This window comes from Zootoca vivipara, chromosome 1 (genome assembly GCF_963506605.1).
Source record: "Zootoca vivipara chromosome 1, rZooViv1.1, whole genome shotgun sequence".
Classification (NCBI taxonomy): domain Eukaryota; kingdom Metazoa; phylum Chordata; class Lepidosauria; order Squamata; family Lacertidae; genus Zootoca; species Zootoca vivipara.
In genome coordinates, this window is record NC_083276.1 from 130657625 (window position 1) to 130680336 (window position 22712).

Sequence of the window (22712 nt, forward strand, 5' to 3'; positions counted from 1 at the left end):
GCATGCTCCCCTTTACCACCTAGGAAGCTGCCTTATATGGGGCCAGATCATTGGTCCAGCTAACCGCAAAGTATCTGGCTAGCAGTGGCCAATGGGTCTGCAAGGTTTCAGACAGAAAAGCCTTTCTGAACCTCGGCTAGCAGAGGTCCTTTTAAGTGAAGGGAGCTGAAGCTGGAAACTGCTGCACCCAAAGCGCATGACGGCCCCTCGCATAGGAAATATGTAGCATCACTCGAAGCTGAACTCTCTTCCAGTACTGGACTCAAACTATTAGAGAAGCTTCCCCAGCCCAACCCCAGCTGCCCCAATAAATAAAAACAAGATGCACGTGTAGGACTGTTGGACCCTTAAAGCCTTCTGCACTGGAAGCGTTTTTGCCCAAAAGTTCATTATTTATTTAACTAACTAAGAGAAGATTACCTAACTAAGCAAAGAATTGTGTACCTAGTGAGAAGGCAAGCAAAGGCATATTTTTCTTGGGAACATACATTTGTATTTTGCTCCCAACGTTGTTCCCAAACTTTTTGTTATTTAAGAAATGAGGTTGGCGTAGGGGGCATCTGATTCCTTAAATAACAAAAAGGTTTGATTTTCAGAAGAGGGAACCCTGCTGACAACAGAGCTGACATGAAAAGTGTATTTAACAGCAGCATCTTGACTTCACCTGCGCTCCCTTCTGAACCCTGGCTAGGATCCAGTTGGATCTGCTTGTAAAAACCAGCAAAACAAAAGAGTGCCCGTTGGCTTTGAAGTACAGCCTTTCACACACGCAGATTGTTTGAACGCAGTTCATTGTGAGACTCCCACACGCTTGAGGAATAAAAAACTGCCAGGTCTCATGCTCCACTGCAAATCACCTTGGTCACTAAGCAAAGTTGTGCACACAGTTTTAAAAATGTCCATCCCTCCCGTTTCTCAGTCCTTACCATTGTCAGGAACCTGCCATTAGAGCTTGTTGCTCTGCGAAGATTTCCTCTCCATCTGGGACTAAGAGAAGAATTGCAGGTCTCCAAGGAGGGAAATGCTGCTAGAGCAGGGATCTCCTCAGCTCTTGACATGCAGCCCTGCTACTTGGGGAATTCCCTCTGCCTTAGCATTACTTCATACACACATACACACATAGGCACACAGAGAGAGAGAGAGAGAGAGAGAGAGAGAGAGAGAGAGAGAGAGAGAGAGAGAGAGGAGAGAGAGAGAGAGAGGAGAGAGAGTCTTATTTATTTGAGGTACTGCTATTAAGCACTTTGGGGATCATCTGATGGTGACAGGGGATATTTTAGCATCTTCTGAATCACTGGGAAGTCACTGTACTCAACTGTGGCTGGATCACGGCCAGAGTTATATTCTTTGCATTCAGGATAAAATTCTATCAATGCTTACCTGGAAGTAAGCCCCACTGAACTCAATGGGATTTACTTCCTAAACATGTGGATTTTTTTGCACTCGTTATTATCTGGTTGACCCTGTTTGGTGGAAGAAGAAGAAGAAGAAGAAGAAGAAGAAGAAGAAGAAGAAGAAGAAGAAGAAGAAGAAGAAGAAGAAGAAGAAGAAGAAGAAGAGGTGTGAGACCGTGACTAACCCAAGGCCACACAATGGCCTGGTTCACACCTACTGGGTCTGGGTGAACATGCAGGTTCAAGGAGAGGAGCTGCCAGTGGTCCTTTCTGCTGCTGCTTTGCTTGAGCAAAGCCACAGTTTGTCTTAGAGCAGGCATCCCCAAACTTCGGCCCTCCAGATGTTTTGGACTACAATTCCCATCTGCCCCGCCCACTGGTCCTGCTAGCTAGGGAACATGGGAGTTGTAGGCCAAAACATCTGGAGAGCTGCAGTTTGGGGATGCCTGTCTTAGAGTGTTGTCCAAACCCAGGCTGCATACACACCCTGCATTTAGAGCATATGACTTCCCCCAAAGCATCCTGGGAACTGTAGTTAAGGGTGCTGAGAACGGTAGCTTTGTGAGGAGTAAACCACAATTCCCAGGATTGTTTGGGGAAACAGAGTGCTTTAAATGTATAGTGTGCATGCAGTCCCAGCCCCACACTTGCTTTTAAGCCCTCTTAAGATTAATAATGAGCTGTAACGAAGAACAAACCTTGGCTACAGCTCAAGCCATAGTTCAGAATTTGGCTTGGCGTGGCTTAGCTTGGGGCAGCAGCAAAAATGAGCAGGGGATGAGTAAAGTGGCTGAAAGTTTCTTGCCAGGGGCCCATACCTTTCTTAGCTGTAAGTTCTGGAAGGGCCCTGACTGACTCCAACTACAAAAGCTGAGGCTGGGACTCTTGGGCTGGGCTGGGAATAGCAGGTTGCTGTTATTGATACTCTTTTGAATGTTTATATCTTATGATTCATGTGGAAATGTTTCCATTTTGTTGTGCACTTTTTACTATGTTTTATTTATTGTTTGTGACTTTTTTGTTATTATGTGAATCTTGTCATGAGCAAGCCTTTAACTATAGAAAGGCTGCATACAAATAAAATTATGGTGCTACATTTGTGCTGCCTCACTCAGCTAAATTTTGGGTTAGAGTGTTGTGTGAACTAGGCTCATGAGTCTCCATCAGAAAAATTTGAACCCCCATTTTCCAAATATTTATTTGTTTAAAATATTTTTAAACTATCATGAATCAATTAAATACCAGGGCAGTGTACAAATACATCCAGGTTTGTATATTTCAGAAGATTAACGGTTTTTTTCCTAGGCCTAATTTCATTTTTATTTTTAATTTAAGGCCTGGATCAGACAGCAGAGCATGAGACTCTTAATCTCAGGGTCATGGGTTCAAGCCCCACTTGGGGCAAAGGATTCCTGCATTGCAGGGGGTTGGACTAGATGACCGCTGTGATACCTTCCAACCCTACAATTCTATACGTAATAAACATGTCCACCTTCAGACACATTTCATTCACATTATAAATATATATCTAATAATGATATTTGGCACTGCAAGGCATGTTATCCAATTATTCTGCTGTGCTCAATTCTCAAAATGAGAACATTTGTACTGTAGAATGGTTTAATTTTTCATCTTAAAGGTAAAGGTGAAGGGACCCCTGACCATTAGGTCCAGTCGTGACTGACTCTGGGGTTGCGCGCTCATCTTACATTATTGGCCGAGGGAGCAGGCATACAGCTTCCAGATAATGTGGCCAGCATGACAAAGCTGCTTCTGGTGAACCAGAGCAGCACATGGAAACGCCGTTTACCTTCCCGCTATAGCGGTTCCTATTTATCTACTTGCATTTTGATGTGCTTTCGAACTGCTAGGTTGGCAGGAGCTGGGACCAAGCAACGGGAGCTCACCCCGTCACAGGGATTCAAACCGCCGACCTTCTGATCAGCAAGCCCTAGGCTCAGTGGTTTAGCCCACAGCGCCACCTGGGTCATCTTACCACCCTCCAAAGTTGTTCCAGCTTTAATGACAGCTTTCTATTTGCATACAGTGGTACCTCGGGTTACGAACTTAATTTGTTCCGGAGGTCCGTTCTTAACCTGAAACTGTTATTAACATGAGGCGCACTTTCGCTAATGGGGGCCTCCCGCTGCCGCCGCGCTGCTAGCGCGCGACTTCCGCTTGCCTCCCGGGGCAAAGTTTGCACCCAGGAGCATCTACTTCTGGGTTAGCGGAGCTCGTTACCTGAAGCATTTGCAAGGAGGATGGTACATAACCCAATGTTCCACTGTATAGTGGTACCTCGGGTTACAAACGCTTCAGGTTACAAACTTCACGAACCCGGAAGTAGTTACCTCGGGTTGAGAACTTTGCCCCAGGATAAGAACGGAAATCACGCCCCAGTGGCACGGCGGCGGCAGGAGGCCCCATTAGCGAAAGCGCACCTCAGGTTAAGAACTAAATATTATTAAAAACAACTAAAGTGCCATATCGTTTCTACTGGCAATGATGGAAAGATATATCAATGCATTTGGGTTTTAGAGCATATTATTGAAAAGGAGGAAAATTGAGCACCATTCTCAGGTGACAAAAAATAAAAAATAAAAATCCATATACTATATAGCCAATGTGGAACTGGGTTGTCGTCAACAACAACAACAACAACAATGCTTTACACTCAGTGATGTACAATTTTCTAAATGACCATCCTAGTAAAACAATAAAAGCACAGCTAAAAACACAACAGATGAACCACTCTAGCCCAATCATCATAAACAGGCAAAAGTTATTTTTTGCCAGAAGAAGCTGCATGATTCGGAGCCGGGTTTACCTCCCAGGAGAGGGAACTTCACAGAGTGGGTGCAGTAAATAGCACTTTCTGATGTAAATAGCAGCTTCAGAGCGGTGGGGTGTTTTGTTTTTTTAGGGAAACCGTGTAAAGCCCCAGGTAGCTATTTCTAAAAAATAAAACAACCAGGTGAAACATTCATGATGCTATAAACAGGGTGTCAAGGTCACATTTTTTTAAATTTTCATTTAGCCCATAACAGAATTCAGGCACTTATTCAGGGAAGTGCTCCTGAGTCTAATGTAAATGAAAAACGGAATTTACTAATAACATAAAAGTTCAGTCTAAATTCAGGACAACTTGCTCTCATGGCTGTGCATGGACGTTAAAAGCCACTACAAACATGACTGAACCTCTTAACCATAGAGCAGGCATAGGCAAACTCGGCCCTCCAGATGTTTTGGGACTACAACTCCCATCATCCCTAGCTAACAGGACCAGTGGTCAGGGATGATGGGACTTGTAGTCCCAAAACATCTGGAGGGCCGAGTTTGCCTATGCCTGCCATAGAGATAGAGGTGGTCTTGCAGGACATCCAGTCTGATCCCTTGCTACAGGTAGAAAATCCAGGCTAGAGCATCCCTAACAGATAACAGTTGCCCAGCCTCTGCTTGTGGTACTTTGCAGAAACCCACAGTACAAATCTCATGAGGGAGGAGCTCTCAAACTCTCTACCCCTAGGACATCTGAACATTACTGAGGCCCACCAGTCACAAAATGGTGGCAGGTGGCAGCAGAGTGTGACGTAACTGGTCCTTCTATGCATTTCTCTTCCCTATAACAGCTTTTCCCTCTTATCACCTTCCTTTCTATTCCATGCCTAGCTATCTATTTGTTTTATTAACCTTTTATCTTACTTTCTAATTTCCTCCAACACCACCCTTGCTTCCACTTCCTCCCAAACTTATCTGTCTCCTGGCCACCTCTACTCAGCATGCAAGGGATTTCTGGTGCTGGCTTTGTTCCAACCAAAATGCTATGGCACGGCTAGCGGGTGGTGTGGGCAAGTGGAGGCTGCACTGGGCAGGCTATGGCACTAAGGCCCACCTGACAGTGGCCCCTGGTTTGCAGCCATAGCATTTGGGTTGAGAAGCACTGCCATCAAGTAAAACAGCAAGTATCCAATACTATCAATTGTGCTTGGTCCAACAGTTAGGAGTAGAACTGCCAATAGACTGAGCATACTACCCAGAGCCACTCTTGCCAGTCTATAAGTATCTAATTATTAGCTGTATAAAAAAACAAAAACACTAAAAAGTGGTCTAAAATTACTAATAGGGAAATGATAGGGTTAAATTTTAAATCTTTCCAATATTTGGTTGGTGATAAAGACCCCACTCTCAGACTCTTCTTGTGGTTTCCTCCATTTTCCTATTCAGGTATGTGCTTGCTGGCTCTTTAACAAATAACCTGTGATCTGGGCCTGCAAAAGTGAGTAAATTCTGCCTTCTTTTGAATAAAATTAACGATAGCAGTGAGAAAATCTGACAGTGTCATCCTATGAAAAAAAATAAGGAATTTAACCCAGAGACTGGGGAATGGCAGCAATGGGGAGATGGGGCCATCATTTTCTGGCTAATGAAATCATTGATGGAGACAAGCAAAGAGCTATACTTCTCAGATTATGTGGCAGGAAAACATATTCCCCTTTGAGAAGTTTATTGCAGCCACAATAGCCAGGGGATAAAAGTTTGGCAGAGGTGCAAAAGTTCTTGTCTGAAAACTGTTGTCCAAAGCCAAGTACAATTGTGGAATGCTTCGAATTCCATAGCAGAAGGAGAATAGGCCTGATTTCAATAAACTCACTGAACAGTGTTCTTTTGGGGGATGTTCTGGAGGACATATTAAGAGGCAGATTTGTTTGTGGAGCTGGTAGTATTAAAACCCAGAAGCAATTACTGACAGATAGGGATCTGATTTGAGACAAAGCAGTAAAGGTGGTAACTACCAAGGAGATAGCCATGGGGGGAAATGACAGGATTTACATCTAGACAATATAGAAATCCAAATGGAACCCATAGATAAATGCAAAGGCCACAACAGACATTTAGATACCCAAGAGGTATTTCATTGTTGCAGTACTCCCATCGTCCCTGACCATTGGCCATTCTAGTTGGGCTAATGGGAACTGTAGTAACATTAGAGCAGCGTTTCTCAACCGCTGTTCCACGGCACACTAGTGTGCCGCGAGACGCTGGCTGGTGTGCCGCGACGTGCGGCGACGAGAAGGGCGATTTGCATTGTCACGTGCCTGGCGGCCGCCAATATAGAGCAATGGCCTGCCGGAAAGGAAGCCGGCCGGGTCACGACGCGGGGTGAGCGCAGCTCTCAACAGCCACCACCACGGGAGGGTGGTTTTAGACAAACTTAAAGAAGCTGGCTGGATGAGCTCAACCTAAAACTTGCTGAGCAAAGGATTGTGCTGGCAGAGAAATCAGCGGCTTGTGAAGCCTTATTACAGGAGATTGCAACCAACACAGCAATTGGCAAGTGTTTCTTACAGTCATAATTATATAGTCAATATAGGGCGGCACAGAGTTAAATTTTTTAACTTTTTTAATGGTGGTGTGCCTCGTGATTTTTTTCATGGAACAAGTGTGCCTTGGCCCAAAAAAGGTTGAGAAACACTGCATTAGAGATCCACACAGGTTGCCCTTCCCAAAGCACAGCAGAATGACTGAGCACTCTGAACCTAGTTAATTGGAACCATCCGAAAACACTTGCAGTCAGGAAGTGAGAGGTCCTCAAAATAAACAAGGAGTGGCGTTATCTAGTGAGAGAATGAAATTAAGTCATATGAATAGTCTAAAGTTGGACTCTTTTCTTCTAACCCAATTTAGTGAGGACTTAAAATGTAATCCTGTGTTTTCTCATTGCTACATTCTTCCCTATTAATTCACAACCTAAACTGTATTTCCAGCAAGCAGCAGCTCATCTTTTTCCCTTCTCAGTTCCACGTTTGTTCTTCAGTGAACGGACTATGATATGGAGCTTACAAAAAGTGCGTAAACTCTGCCTCTTTCGAAGCAAGGAATTGAACAGTTAGACTTCTCCTGCCAAGCCCCAAATGATGCTCATCCCTGCCCCCGGAGCCAATAAACTATGGTAGCCTCTATTCCAAATCCCAGGCTGAATGCAGATTGGAACAGGTCTAGAATTTAAATTTCATCCACAAACCCTCTAAAGCTACTTCAGCACAACCAATGCAATCACACTTCCTAAACATGGGATATTTGAAATCAGGCTGAAGTTATTGAAATCAAACAGATTAGATGAAGTCTTTTAAAAAAAAATCAAGCATACATAGCCAACTCTTCAAGACCACTGACCTTTCTTCCTGTTGTGAAATGTTACATACAATCAGTAGGAAAAGTGTGGTTGCTTCCTGAAGACATGGACAGATTTCAATGCATCTATACTTCCACTAAACAAATATTGAAGAAATATTGAGCAATCAATTAAGAGTTCTTCCCTTGTAATACCATTACAAGTTGGCCAGGATGGATGTAGTAGTGGGAAACAGGGACAACACTCCAAATCAGGCACCCCCAACCTTCGGCCCTCCAGATGTTTTGGACTACAATTCCCATCATCCCTTACCACTGGTCCTGTTAGCTAGGGATCATGGGAGTTGTAGGCCAAAACATCTGGAGGGCCGCAGGTTGGGGGTGCCTGCTCCAAATCAATATAGTGGCAGCTCATTTTCTTTTTAATTCAGAATAAAATTGCACCACAACCTCTGGATTAGTCAATTAAAAGGTAAAACGTTTGTTCAATGAAACTTTTTTTAAATATGTTGACAACCTTAACATAAACACAGTGGTACCTCATGTTACGTACTTAATACGGAGGTCCGTTCATAATCAGAAACAGCCCATAACAGGAGGTGCGCTTTCGGTAATGGCACCACCCACTGCTGCCAGGCCGCCGGAGCATGACTTCCGCTTGCATCTCGGGGCAAAGTAACCTGCTCGTAACCTGAAGTATTCATAAGGGGGACGGTACATAACATGAGGTACCACTGTATAAAGTTAACACAATAATAAGCAAAACTAGCTAGAAAGTGCCTGGGTTTTTCTTCACAACAGTTGTTGCAGCTGCGGTCACAGAAAGTGCTCTGCTGTTGAAACAAAATAAAAAAAATCCTTCCAGTAGCACCTTAGAGACCAACTAAGTTTGTCATAGGTATGAGCTTTCGTGTGCATGCACACTTCTTCAGATACACTGAAACAGAAGTCCCCAGACCCTTATATATAGTGAGAGGGTGGGGAAGTGTGGAAAAGACCCTGGAAAAGACCCTGATGTTGGGAAAGATTGAGGGCACTAGGAGAAGGGGACGGCAGAGGACGAGATGGTTGGACAGTGTTCTCGAAGCTACGAACATGAGTTTGACCAAACTGCGGGAGGCAGTGGAAGACAGGAGTCCCTGGCGTGCTCTGGTCCATGGGGTCACGAAGAGTCGGACACGACTAAACGACTAAACAACAAGGGGAGGGGTGAGATGGCTTTTTCCTGTAAGCCAAATTGCAGTCGTTAACTGCAACGAGTTTCCACACCTATCAGTCAAACACCCATTCCCACCACCCTCCTGAGAATACCCCTCCCCACCCTCACACTATATATAAGGGTCTGGGGACTTCTGTTTCAGTGTATCTGAAGAAGTGTGCGTGCACACGAAAGCACATACCAACAACAAACTTAGTTGGTCTCTAAGGTGCTACTGGAAGAAAAAAAATATTTATTTTGTTTCGTCTACACGGGACCAACACGGCTACCTACCTGTAACTAGTGCTCTGCTGTTGTTCTTTGTTGTGTTCCGCCAACATATCCATCATGGTGATGATATATCTGGCTTCCTGCATACAGTAGCACTGAATCTGGTGCCCTCCAGAAGTTCTTGGACTCCAACATGGCCAGTGGTCATAGTCAAGCACCATCTGAACAACACCATGTTGGATAGTCCTGCTATAGGTCGTCCGCCCATGTAGGACTACACTTAAGCTTCCCAAACCGTGTAGGAAACTTGTCAATTTTTGACACCGATCTATTGGAGGTAGATAAATGTCCCCACCCCAAGATTTCACTGTACAGTAGAATTTCATTGTGTGCGGCCAGCACAAACTAATCCTGCCAAAGTGTGGTGAATTTGTACCTGTGGTAACACAGCCGGGGTAAATCAAAAAGGGTACTCATAAGCCTCAGTTTTCAATTCTGAGTCAGGTCATTAAGATCATGCAGTTGAGAGGGGGGACACAAACCCCTAATTCAGTACACACATATTTGTTTCCAGAGAAGGAGATCCACATGCATAAACACCCTTCCACACCCAGTCACATGTATCACCTGACTAAACAGATGTGGGCAGATCTGATGCCCACCCAACCCTTCTCCAGAGAGCACATCCAAATTACAGCTATGCATACTGCCCTGTTTTCACCTGGATTGATAGATGCATATTTAAATGCACATCTCCATTCTGGTGCAGCTAGTTGTCTTGCCAAACATGTAAATAGAGTTGGATTGGGGCAATCAATTATGTGACCCAGCCGATTTTCCATGCCCTTTTTGCCTTTCTGTCTCTGTCTTTTGGGAACTTAAGTGTGACATTTACCATTTCTTTGTCAGCCTGTCCCCAGACTGCGGTTTAGCAGTAGGCCAAAAGTCAACCTACTTGCTCTTTATATTGGCACAATAACCCCCAGACAAGGATCAAGCAATTTTGAACTTTGATTACTTTAACAGTAAAGGTAAAGAGACCCCTGACCATTAGGTCCAGTCGTGACCGACTCTGGGGTTGCGGCGCTCATCTCTCGTTATCGGCCGAGGGAGCCGGCGTATAGCTTCCAGGTCATGTGGCAAGTATGACAAAGCCGCTTCTGGCGAACCAGAGCAGCACACGGAAACGCCGTTTACCTTCCCGCTGTAGTGGTGCCTATTTATCTACTTGCACTTTGACATGCTTTCGAACTGCTAGGTGGGCAGGAGCTGGGACCGAGCAACGGGAGCTCACCCCGTCGCGGGGATTCGAACCGCCGACCTTCTGATCGGCAAGCTCTAGGCTCTGTGGTTTAACCCACAGCGCCACCTGCGTCCCACTGTAACAGTAAGAGGCACAAAAAGTGTTCCAAGAGGGAGAGTGTGAAGGGAAGCAAGTACAGGGATCAGCAGCAGAATACGGAAACGTAGAGCAGCAACATTTGTTGCAGTTGTTGCAGTAAGAGTTGCACAACATTAAGTGGGTTGTTACACATTTCACACTCATCTGGCATCATCTTACAAAATCTGCAGCTGAAAACCTTAGAGTTTTCTGTTTTCTCCTGCTCTTGAGCCAAGACCACTTCAGATGGCTGGACTAGGCCTTACATGCACCAGCTATCACACATTGAAAATATGGAAATAAATTGTCATTTTATTTCATTTATTTATGCCTGTAACTTTCAGTCTTCCTTCCTATGGCAGTTTTCTGTCTGTAGTAACAGATGGCAATGCAAAAAATATAAAATAGTTCAGAATGCAAACTTTTCTTCAGTTCCATGTGTGTCATGGTCCTTAGCATAAATAAATGGCATTGTGGTATCTCATTAAATCTATACATCTGTGTAGCAACTTGCAATCTCTCGATATTTTCTGACATAATGTTCAAACCAACAGCTTTTGCTCACAGGCTTCTTTTCTCACAATGGCATCTTTAAGCCACAAGAAAGGCAAACAAAAGCAAAGCCATACCGTAAATATTTCTGAATTGCTCATACAGAGTATTTGTCATTCATCTTCTCGGCTTTTCTTTAAAGATAATGTGCCTGGCTGCAATTATGTCTTCACTAATTCGAATGTTTAGCTGAAGAAATCTTTACTTAAAAACAACAACACCAAACCAACCAACACACGCACAAGCACACTTATGTACATAACACCCAGAACAAAATTCTAAAGCTGTTCTGACTTATTGGCAGCGCTTAAAATAATTCAAGAGTTTCCACATTTCAGACAAATCAACCGCTTTTGGAATATTTTTGTGTGGAAATGTAGCATACAAATAAAGTGATGGTGAGGACTTTCCAACATTATCTCCACAATTAAAAAAAAGAAAAAAGAAAGCAACTCAAGAGTACGATCCAACCCAAACTTTTAAATTCAGTGGAAGAGATAAATTCAGTCAGGGTTGTGGCATGGGCACATAAAGGACTTGGACACAGGCCTACAACACAAATTACAAACTTGCAGCAAGAGAATAAAAGAGCCCTCGTCTCCCTCGAGCACATGGAATGAGTTGTACAGTATATTTCTTCGGATCGTGGCCACGGCAAGCCATGTTGTTCATGACTCTTGCACAACATGAAAATCAACCCAAAGTGACTCAGCGATATGACCTGCTAACCCCCCAAGATATATTGTTATCACCAGAAAGTACAGGATAAATGCTCCAGGGCCAATAATTAGTACAAGAAATTCCAAATATGGGATCATATGAGAGATAAGACTCGTCTTACTTCCTGCTGAATGAAAGTCTATTCTACACCATTTGCTTTACTGAACTGGAACCTTTCCATAAATGTGTGTCATATGGGGTATAATCTGCTCTCATTGAGAACAGGGCCATTAGAGTAGGAAAACCCCAAATGGAAATAAGACAGCCTTGAGAAGGCAAAGTTCCACAAAGAGCAGTCTATAAAAGATGTGATGCTTTTGCATTCCATCTCCCTTTTTGCTTAATTTTCAGATTAGCAAACTGCCTTCCTTCTATCACTTTCTTCAATCTTCAGGGACGTTGGTTGGTTTGCATTTCGTACTTCATGCCCAAGACTCAACGCCGACAACAATTTAGAAACTAAGTAGTATAAATACACCACCAAAACGCCAGAATAAAAAAGCTCCATGAAACGAGAGCGTGCAAGAGAAGCATGGTTCGTTAGCAGAGCAAGAAATGAGCAAGAGATGAGGCAGTCTAGATAACCATTGCAGGTTGCAGCCAGTCCTGGGCAAAATGTCCATGACTCACAGAAACTTGATCATCCCCAAAGAGTTAATATAGGCCTTACAGACTACTCATATTAAAGCTCTGGTGATCAACTATCCTATAAGAGCCTGGGGTGGCATGCAACTGTTTTACTCAGAGTAGACCCACAGAAATTAATGAACCTGAGTACATTAGAGCCATTCATTTTAGTAGGTCTACTCTGAGCAAAACTTAGTTGAATGCCACTTCTCAACTGTGGGGTGCTGTTACCTTTACAATGCACGAGATTTAAAATAAGGTCTTGAATGCTATGTGAACACAAGCATAATTGGTCAACATATTTTTCGTCTGTTTTTTATATTCTATTTTACAGGCCACGCCTTACTCAAAAGTAAGCCCTACCCGAGTTCAAAAGGGCTTACTGTCAGGTAAGTGTGCACATAGCATTGCATCCTAAATTGATTCATATATATTTATACCGGGGGGGGGGGAATAAAAAAAATAGTGGAGCCTTGAAGAGATGTCTCAGGCAAGAGAATTTGTGGGAGAGTAAGTAATATATGGCATTACTTACTGTTTTACCAGAAATATGTATAAATTATTCTGCCAGACCAGGGAATGATACTATAAAAGCATTGCAGAAGCTGCATGTACTGTGAGAGAGACAAGAGCAAAGTCCTTTTTCTTGGCATTAATTGATTGAGCTAAAATCAGAAGAGGACAGTATTCCACCCAGGGGTGGGCTGGGGCTGGGCATGAAGACTTGTCTGGGATGCAAGCATTACATTTCATTTCTTTGCATGAGACTGGAAAGAAATTGAAAGTGCTTGGGTATCATAGCATTTTATCAAGATTATTCTTGTATGCAGCATTTTCTAGGTACACATTTCAAAATTAAAATTTCTGAAAAAAATATTTCAGATATGGTGTGAAAACATGGAACAATTATTCTGTCTTATGAATTCAGTTTATGCAATCTATAGGTCAATGGTTCAATATATGAAAGGATGTCATATAGAGGAGGGTGAAAGGTTGTTTTCTGCTGCTCCAGAGAAGCGGACACGGAGCAATGGATTAAAACTACAAGAAAGAAGCTTCCACCTAAACATTAGGAAGAACTTCCTGACAGTAAGAGCTGTTTGACAGTGGAATTTGCTGCCAAGTCTCCTTTTTTGGAGGACTTTAAGCAGAGGCTTGACAGCCATATGTCAAGAATGCTTTGATGGTGTTTCCTGCTTGGCAGGGGGTTGGACTGGATGGCCCTTGTGGTCTCTTCCAACTCTATGATTCTATGTTTGTAAGTACACCTCTCAGGAAATTCACATGAGGAAATTGACTGATTTTTGAATGTTAAAGTGTGTTGAGAAAGGCAGTTCTCAAGGTAAAATAAGTCTTGATTGAACGTTCCCTGCTACACTTGTAACATTTGGGCAGAGTGGCGGGGGAGAATAATGAAGACGATTACCCTAAGGCAGGCATGTCAAACCTGCGGCCCTCCAGATGTTTTGGACTACAATTCCCATCTTCCCCAACCACTGGTCCTGCTAGCTAGGGATCATGGGAGTTGTAGGCCAAAACATCTGGAGGGCCGCATGTTTGACATGCCTGCCCTAAGGGATAAGGTTCCTTTCTTCCATTCTCTTTCTGAGTGACTAATTCCCTGAGCAGAGGACTGTTGAAAGATATGATATCCCGAACAAATCGTTCATATTAACATTTCTACATTCCCAACATTTGCATTTTTGCAAAATAAATAAAGAGCTGCCATGAGGGCAGAAGACATTGCTAATTAAAGTGTTAGCAAAACTGTGCAGAAGGATGTGGCGAAAGGGCGTAAGGGCGTAACATGTTACTTGCACTTGAATGCTGGCGCTTTTAGCCAACAGTTGTCACCTTAACACACACACACACACACACACACACACATATTATGCAATTCCGTTACCATTAGCAATGAAAACTTGTTTCATTATAAACAAAACCAAGAGATTCTATGCCAAAAAAATACTGGATTGTTGGCAAATGGGTATATTTGCATGCAAAGTATCACAAGCATTGAATGAACCATGATATCATCCAGTAGGGTCCCTGGCACCTAATTGGCAACCCACAAAAACTCCTTCAGGGATGAGTTTGCAGTTCAACTCTCCTTTGACTTTGCTGCTCTTCTCTGGTACCACTATTCTTTCTTTCTTTCTTTCTTTCTTTGATTTCACACATTCAGCACTTTCATGGAAGGAAATGGGTAGTCACATTATCTCACCATAATCAAATGAACCAAGATCAAGAAATTCCCCTAACTTAATGTCTTCAAGAGGAAACTACTATTCCATTAGTCTGTAATATGAAGTTGAGTTAGAGACCACTGGTTCAGTTTTTCTGGAAGCAATTATTTAATCTGAGGCTTTCCCGCAGCCCTGCTAGGAAGCCCTACCAAAAATCTGTCTTTGAACTGGAGATGCCAGGGACCAAACCAGGGTCCTTCTGTAGGTGCTGTGCCACTGAGCTACTAACCCCTTCAAATATGGTGCATCTGTTTCAGCCTACTTAAAATAACATAGAAATGGAATAATGCCCAAATTCTATTACATTCTTTTCTAATCTCTTTGCCCTTGGCAGATCAGAATTTGGTCTAGCAGATGAAAGGGTTATTTTTCAGGAATGTAGTCATTTAGGAGCTGATACCAGGAAAAATGTCACTAGGAAACAGAATACTCAATTGCCTGAGGTGGTGTGCAAATAATTTCTTTGAATTTCTTTGACATTTTCCTGGTTGAAACCAGTTTGCCTGGGGATGGGCTGGTTGAACTGCTGCTCACTCCTGCTTTCCCAGCTTTCCAGATGCTGGTATGATTTTCTTTTAACTCCCTGCTGCAACTGGGATTAACCAGCAAAATCCAGGCAACACACAGAATCTCCCCCCCCCCCCCGCCTTGTTCCCTATAATCAGCATGGCAATAGGAACAAAGGACCTCTTGTTTTCAAATGATACCAGAATTCCATGACTCCTAGTATGTTTCTAAAAAAAACCAAACCCCATGGTAGCAGTCCAAAAGAGCAGCAGATACTCTTTTCAAGATTCTATCCTAACTGATTTCTGCGCTAAAAAAGTGCAAATTCCTTGATTAGAAAATCTAGATCTTATAAAATGAAATTATCCGAGACAGATAAAATTTTATGAATCTTCTGATAAAAATGTGTGCTTTAAAAAAAGTTTCTTTTAAAAGTTCCTTTCTTAAACGTTCCTTTAAAACAAAACAAAAAAAAACCCTCAAACACGAACAAAATAGAGACTTTTGGAATAAGACTAAATCACTTGAGAAGTTCATTCAATAGTCTATTTAATATTTGGTTTTAAGCAAATCAGTAAAATACTCCAGTGGTAGGTTTTTTGTCTTTGTTGTTTCTGTTTCCCCCCTGAAAAGGGCTAAGAAATAAAGAAGCAAAACCAAACCCTGGAGGCTTGGTGGGGTGTGCATGTGTTGGAATTGCACAGGAACTTCCAAAGTTTGAATTCTATACAGCAGGCACGTCCAACAGGTAGATCGTGATCTACTGGTAGATCACTGGACCTCTGTGGTAGATCACTGCCTCCCCCCAAAGAAGTTAAACAAGTTTTGCTCCCCTCAAAAAAGCTCAACATTTTTTCCCTGTACCCCTAAAAACCGGGCCTTCCTCATCCTAAAAAGCTCAACAACTTCAACCTGAACCCCTAAAAAATGGGCCTTCCTTAAAAAAACTCAACAACTTTGACCTGAACCCCCCCCCCAAAAGGGGGTAGATCACTGCCAGTCTTTAACTCTGTAAGATCACAGTCCCTTGGGAGTTGGCCACCCCGGCTATACAGTATTGTGTTATAGGCACACTAGTGGCCATACTCCTTCCTAGTCCCAGCCTTCTATTTCTTCTTAAACTGGGACTCAAGTAGTCTAAACCAATAAATGTAAAGCTTTCTTGATTTATTTTATTCTATGCTGAGGCCATCAGAGGGAGAGGAAGTAGCCGTCAGGCCAACTCCACTGTGTATGGATACAGCTCCAGCGAAGAGCACCCTACTCCTCTCTAGCTACCACCTGCCATCGCCGAGGAAGACGAGGCAGCAGCTCTTCCGCCACTGCACTTCGATCCAGCTCCACGAGCTCCCAATTCCTTTGCTCCACCAAGATGATGTAGAGTCTGATGTGTGGCTGGTTGGGGGGGCTGCAAATTTCACAAGTTGTGCAGGCCTGTTCAATACAACATGGAAAACACTCAACCCCCTTCTGCTATGGTTAATGGCCTCAGACATTATTTAAGTTTTAATTATGACTGTAGTTCTTGAGAGGCATTTGCCAACATTGAGGTGTCCCCCCCCCCCCCCGCAACAAGACATGCATTCCTATTCTAAATTACTGGCATTGAAATGACACCAAGAGTTCAGGATTATGATCAGTGTGATAGGCAACAATAAGAAAATACACATAATGATCACGATCGCCAAAACCATATGCACCAGATGGGATCAAGCCCATGAGATTTTACTAGTTGCAGCATCTCTCAGATCAAAGCCCTTCTTATACTCAGGAGAATATAGCCTACTTGCAAAAGCAGAAGGAAAAACCTGTGTGTGTGTGTGTGTGTGTGTGTGTGAGAGACAGAGAGAGAGAGAGAGAGAGAGAGAGAGAGAGAGAGAGAGAGAGAGAGAGAGAGAGAGGTGTATTACTGGCTCCTTTGGATCAGAAACAGTGATCTCAACTGCTCAATATTGCAATTTAATAAAATAATAGATAATAGGAAGGAATGAGTCCTATGATCAGAAACAGTGGATGGTTTTATCACTATGTATCAGAAAACAACATTTTCCACTTAGGGAAAAATTGACCACAGAGCTTTGTTTTACATTGTTGTCAAGACTGAATCACAAAAGCACGATAATGTTTCCAGATCCTGCATGTTTAAAGATGCACCAAGGCAGAAAACCACAATCACGAGTCACTGCTAATTATCTTGTTGTGTTTCTTATGAACACTTTACAGCTATTATTATTGTTGTTACTATTATTATTATTATTTTGTTGTTGTTGTTTAGTCGTTTAGTCGTGTCCGACTCTTCGTGACCCCATGGACCATAGCACGCCAGGCACTCCTGTCTTCCACTGCCTCCCGCAGTTTGGTCAAACTCATGTTCGTAGCTTCGAGAACACTGTCCAACCATCTTGTCCTCTGTCGTCCCCTTCTCCTTGTGCCCTCAATCTTTCCCAACATCAGGGTCTTTTCCAGTGATTCTTCTCTTCTCATGAGGTGCCCAAAGTATTGGAGCCTCAGCTTCACGATCTGTCCTTCCAGGGAGCACTCAGGGCTGATTTCCTTCAGAATGGATAGGTTTGATCTTCTTGCAGTCCATGGGACTCTCAAGAGTCTCCTCCAGCACCATAATTCATAAGCATCAATTCTTCGGCGATCAGCCTTCTTTATGGTCCAGCTCTCACTTCCATACATCACTACTGGGAAAACCATAGCTTTAACTAGACGGACCTTTGTAGGCAAGGTGATGTCTCTGCTTTTTAAGATGCTGTCTAGGTTTGTCATTGCTTTTCTCCCAAGAAGCAGGCGTCTTTTAATTTCGTGACTGCTGTCACCATCTGCTGTGATCAAGGAGCCCAAGAAAGTAAAATCTCTCACTGCCTCCATTTCTTCCCCTTCTATTTGCCAGGAGGTGATGGGACCAGTGGCCATGATCTTGGTTTTTTTGATGTTGAGCTTCAGACCATATTTTGCGCTCTCCTCTTTCACCCTCATTAAAAGGTTCTTTAATTCCTCCTCGCTTTCTGCCATCAAGGTTGTGTCATCTGCATATCTGAGGTTGTTGATATTTCTTCCGGCAATCTTAATTCCAGCTTGGGATTCATCTAGTCCAGCCTTTCGCATGATGAATTCTGCATATAAGTTAAATAAGCAGGGAGACAATATACAACCTTGTCGTACTCCTTTCCCAATTTTGAACCAGTCAGTTGTTCCATATCCAGTTCTAACTGTAGCTTCTTGTCCCACATAGAGATTTCTCAGGAGACAGATGAGGTGATCAGGCACTCCCATTTCTTTAAGAACTTGCCAAAGTTTGCTGTGGTCGACACAGTCAAAGGCGTTTGCATAGTCAATGAAGCAGAAGTAGACGTTTTTCTGGAACTCTCTAGCTTTCTCCATAATCCAGCGCATGTTTGCTATTTGGTCTCTGGTTCCTCTGCCCTTTCGAAATCCAGCTTGCACTTCTGGGAGTTCTCGGTCCACATACTGCTTAAGCCTGCCTTGTAGAATTTTAAGCATTCTACAATGCTTAATTTTAAGCATTCTACAAGCATTCTTTTAAATATTATTATTTACATTAATATAAATTAAAATAATTAATACTGTCTACAATGGGAGGGGAGGTTTGATGATATGATAAGATAAGATATCTTTATTGTCATTGGCCCCTTGCGGGAACAATGATATTACTCGGTTGCTACATCCACTCAGATAAAGCATTCCGCATAATCCAAAATTACTACAAAACCTAATTAAAAACAGTAAATACGATACAAAACAACAAGTAAAATAAGATGACTTTAAAGTCCAGATTTTCCATTTAAGGCCAAAATCACTGTAGAGAAGAAACTGTTCCTGAGACGGCTCGTTCTTGCCTGCATTGTTCTATATCTCCGTCCCGATGGCAGGAGCTCAAAGAAATTGTGACCAGGGTGCATTGGATTCCATTTGTAGAAATGGCAAGATCTTCACTGGTCTTTTAAAAGAAGCACAGAATTATAGAACTGTGGATTTGGAATGGACCCCAAGGGTCTTTTACTCTTTGCAATGACTCTGGTGAGCTTCTTTCATAAATATGAAATAGGGGTCACCATCAAAAAGACATTCATTTCTAGTAGATGATGATAGCCTTGCAGGATAGTTTCTGAACTAGAAGAGTCTTTATGGGAGAATGAATCCCCACAAATGGTACTCATGGAGCTACCACCAATAATGTTCCCATCATTTTAGAAAAAGCCATTAAAAAGTGATAGCTCAGCATGAAATCCCACTGATTGGTTGGTTGGTTGTTGTTGTTTTTAAAGAACAATATTACTGTATTGTACCCTTGCATGGTTCATCCAGTTGTGCTGAGAACCGCATCTGTTAGTTTCAGCAATACTGAAGCATAATATTTTCATACACCAAATAACTCCCAGTTATTACCGGTAGGCCAAGCAACTGGGGGAAATAGTGGTGCTTGTGGGCTTTCTGGGTGGGTATCTGGTTGATCACTAAGAACACGATGGTGGACTAGATGGGCCTTTGGTCTCATCCAGCAGGGTTCTTCTTATATTCTTATAGCCCTGTCAGCCCAATCTAATGCAAACAGACCTGCAGTCTTGACTCACCAAGCTGCACGCAGCCCACAACCACCAGTACTTATCTACTGTGGCCTGCCATAGAGTTGCCAGCCTTTCCCAAGGAGGCAACAAAAACAAGTCTAGGACAAAGTGTCGTGCTTGGCTTGGCTATCTGTGTTCAGCTTGGATGCCACATTTTTTCTACATCTGAACATAGCTGCCAAGTTTTCCCTTTTCTCGGGAGGAAGCCTATTCAGCATAATGGAATTTCCCTTAAAAAAAGGGATAACTTGGCAGCCATGCATCTGAATTGGAGTTAAGGTGACAGTGATAATCATTCCAGTATTCAGAATACTTCCTCCCTCGACGGTTCGAATCCCTGTGATGGGGTGAGCTCCCATTGCTCGGTCCCAGCTCCTGCCAACCTAGCAGTTCGAAAGCACATCAAAGTGCAAGTGGATAAATAGCAGGAAGGTAAACGGCGTTTCCATGTGCTGCTCTGGTTTGCCAGAAGCGGCTTAGTCATGCCAGCCACATGACCCGGAAGCTGTATGCCGGCTCCCTCGGCCAATAATGCGAGATGAGCGCCGCAAACCCAGAGTCGGTCATGACTGGACCTGATGGTCAGGGGTCCCTTTGCCTTTACGTTCTGTTTAACAGGCATTCAACCTGATTTGTTAGAGCTTAGTTGACATTGGCTATTTAATGAACATTTGTCCTGATTTCTAGATTGGAGATTAGACAACTGCTTCAAGCAAATGTGTAATCTCACACTTTCCAGTGCATTTCCCCATTACTTTTCTTATTGCAAAAAATAAAACCAATCTTTTTTGGGGGAAAGGATTGTTTGACAAGAGCTGGCACCTGAAAACAGTGACAATCTGGAAATGACCTGAGATTGGTTAAACATAACTGTGTTTTTGGGTGGTGGGAATCAAGTGCTCAATAAATCTTCTTTTTTATATAATTTATAATTATAATTTTATCACTGTTTTCAGGTGGGATTCAGTCATATCCTGACAAATTCGGACACTGAAACTGATTTGGAGCTCTTGTCAAACAGTCCTTTATTTATAATTTATTGCATACTCAATAAATCTTCTTTTGCTGCCTGGCTGGCACTGCAAAAGTAGGGAAAGTTTGCCAAGCCCCTGGCAGGCACAGTAAGGTGTTTAGTTTGGGTGCTCATTCGGTTTGGTGGTCACAAATCATGAAACTCAGCCATAGTACTCTCACTAGGACCACTTGGGAGTGGGGGGGGCGGCGGCACAGAAGGGCTTTAAGTGCTGCTGGTCCACAGATCTCAAACTACAAATGCAGTTTTGAAAATTGAAAAGTCAGCCCTAAGAATGCCAGATGCTTCTCTGCTGTGGTGAAAACAAGGCCTTTTGTTTTCTCTCATTCCATTGGGAAGACTGTCTAGAGGGAAACAACAGAGAAGAGAGAGAGAGAGATGCACACACATTTTTAAAGCCTTTCTAGGAAAGCCCTAGTACAGTTTCATCTCTTTCCAAACAAACGCAGCAGCAATGATGTCTGTTTATAACATTGTAATTATAAAGGGGGGTGAACCATGAGATGCGCTGTGGGGAGGCTTTGTGGGTAACGAAGCCCCAGCCTATTAAGGTTAGATATACCGTATTTTTCCATGTATAACACGTCACCATGTATAAGACACCCCCTGTTTTGGGGGTCTCCAAATTGAGAAAATGGGGGAAGATTGTATCCGTGTATAAGATGACCCACAATTCTGAACACAATTTTTAAATATAATAACCTAGTCTTATACACAGAAAAGTACAGTACTCAATATCAACAACCTCTACAAAACTGGTAAAAACAATTACTTATATTAAGACTTATATTAAAATTGCAAGGTTCGGTGGTATTCTGCTTCAGAATGAATGCTAAGAAGGTGGTAATGTTGGGGGTGGGATATGTCAACAGGGCGCAATGGATTGCCTTGTTGGTAGAATGGGAAAAACATTTCAGTACAGTGGAACCTCGGTTTAAGAACACCTCGGTTTACGAATTTTCAGGTTACGAATGCCACGGACCCATCTGGAACGGATTAATTCACTTTCCATTACTTTCAATGGGAAAGTTTGCTTCAGTTTATGAACGCTTCAGTTTATGAACAGACTTCCAGAACCAATTGTGTTCATAAACCGAGGTACCACTGTAGTTAATAGTGTTATCCCATCCTACGCTATTCAGACGTCAATCTCAATGCATTCAGTGGGGCTTACTCCCAGGTAAATGCACAGGATTGTAGCCCTAATTAGGTTGAACTGTGTCTGCTGCAAAAAAACAAAATCTCAGAAGCAAGCTGGAACTAAGCAGCAGTATCTTCTTTGAAAATATAAACACTACTTGCTCAAAACAATCACTGGCACCAAGTGGAACTCCTGGGGCCCTGCATAAGAAATAAAGAAATGCAGGCCGCCCCGTTTACACATGTTCACATTACCACTTGTCTATTTATTTATATTTTATAAAATTACTGATATGGCGTCTTTTGGAGCATAGGTTGGAAGTACTTGTTCACTTAACAATACCCATTGAAAAACGTCTATGCATAGCTCTCTGCTTTCCGCGTAAATGTGCAAAACATGTTCCTTTCCAAGTGCATTGGTAGTTAATTAGCGTGAACTTCTATCAATGAATTACTATAGGTCACAGGCAGCAGTGATTGGCTTTGAGAAACGGGCAGTGCAGGGCTAAGAACTGCCCCCAGGCTATGCAATCTAGAACTTCTCCTAGTCCTAAGGGGAGGAGTTGTTACTAACCAGTATGGCGTCATTGCTCTTGCCATGCTCAGAAGTACTCTCTAGTTCAGTATTTATGCACATTTAACGGGGCAGCAGCTAAGTTCCAAATTCCACATCTCAGGTATTCTCACATGTAACAAGGATGGGATTTAGAGGGAAATTTGGCCTCTCTGCTAACGCTGTGCAGCATAACATCAAAATTAGTTTACAGTTAAAAAGGGGGAAATTCATTGTTCCATGCATGCCACAAATGGAAACAGGTGCATTGAGCATAGATTGATCTGACAGTTTGCATAACACAAGGACTGTCTGCTTTCATCCAGCAACTCCAATCAATTCCCACTGTCAGCAAGATATAACATTTTAATCTGTCTCACTAATGTTCTTTAAGTGCAGCTCC

The 22712-nt window shown here is 42.8% G+C and overlaps 1 protein-coding gene across 8 annotated transcripts in view; it reads right to left on the reverse strand.

The window, feature by feature from the left end:
- Positions 1-22712, reverse strand: part of IKZF2 (IKAROS family zinc finger 2) — a 130484-nt gene that overhangs the window by 67305 nt on the left and 40467 nt on the right. The gene's annotated exons all lie outside the window — the stretch shown is intronic.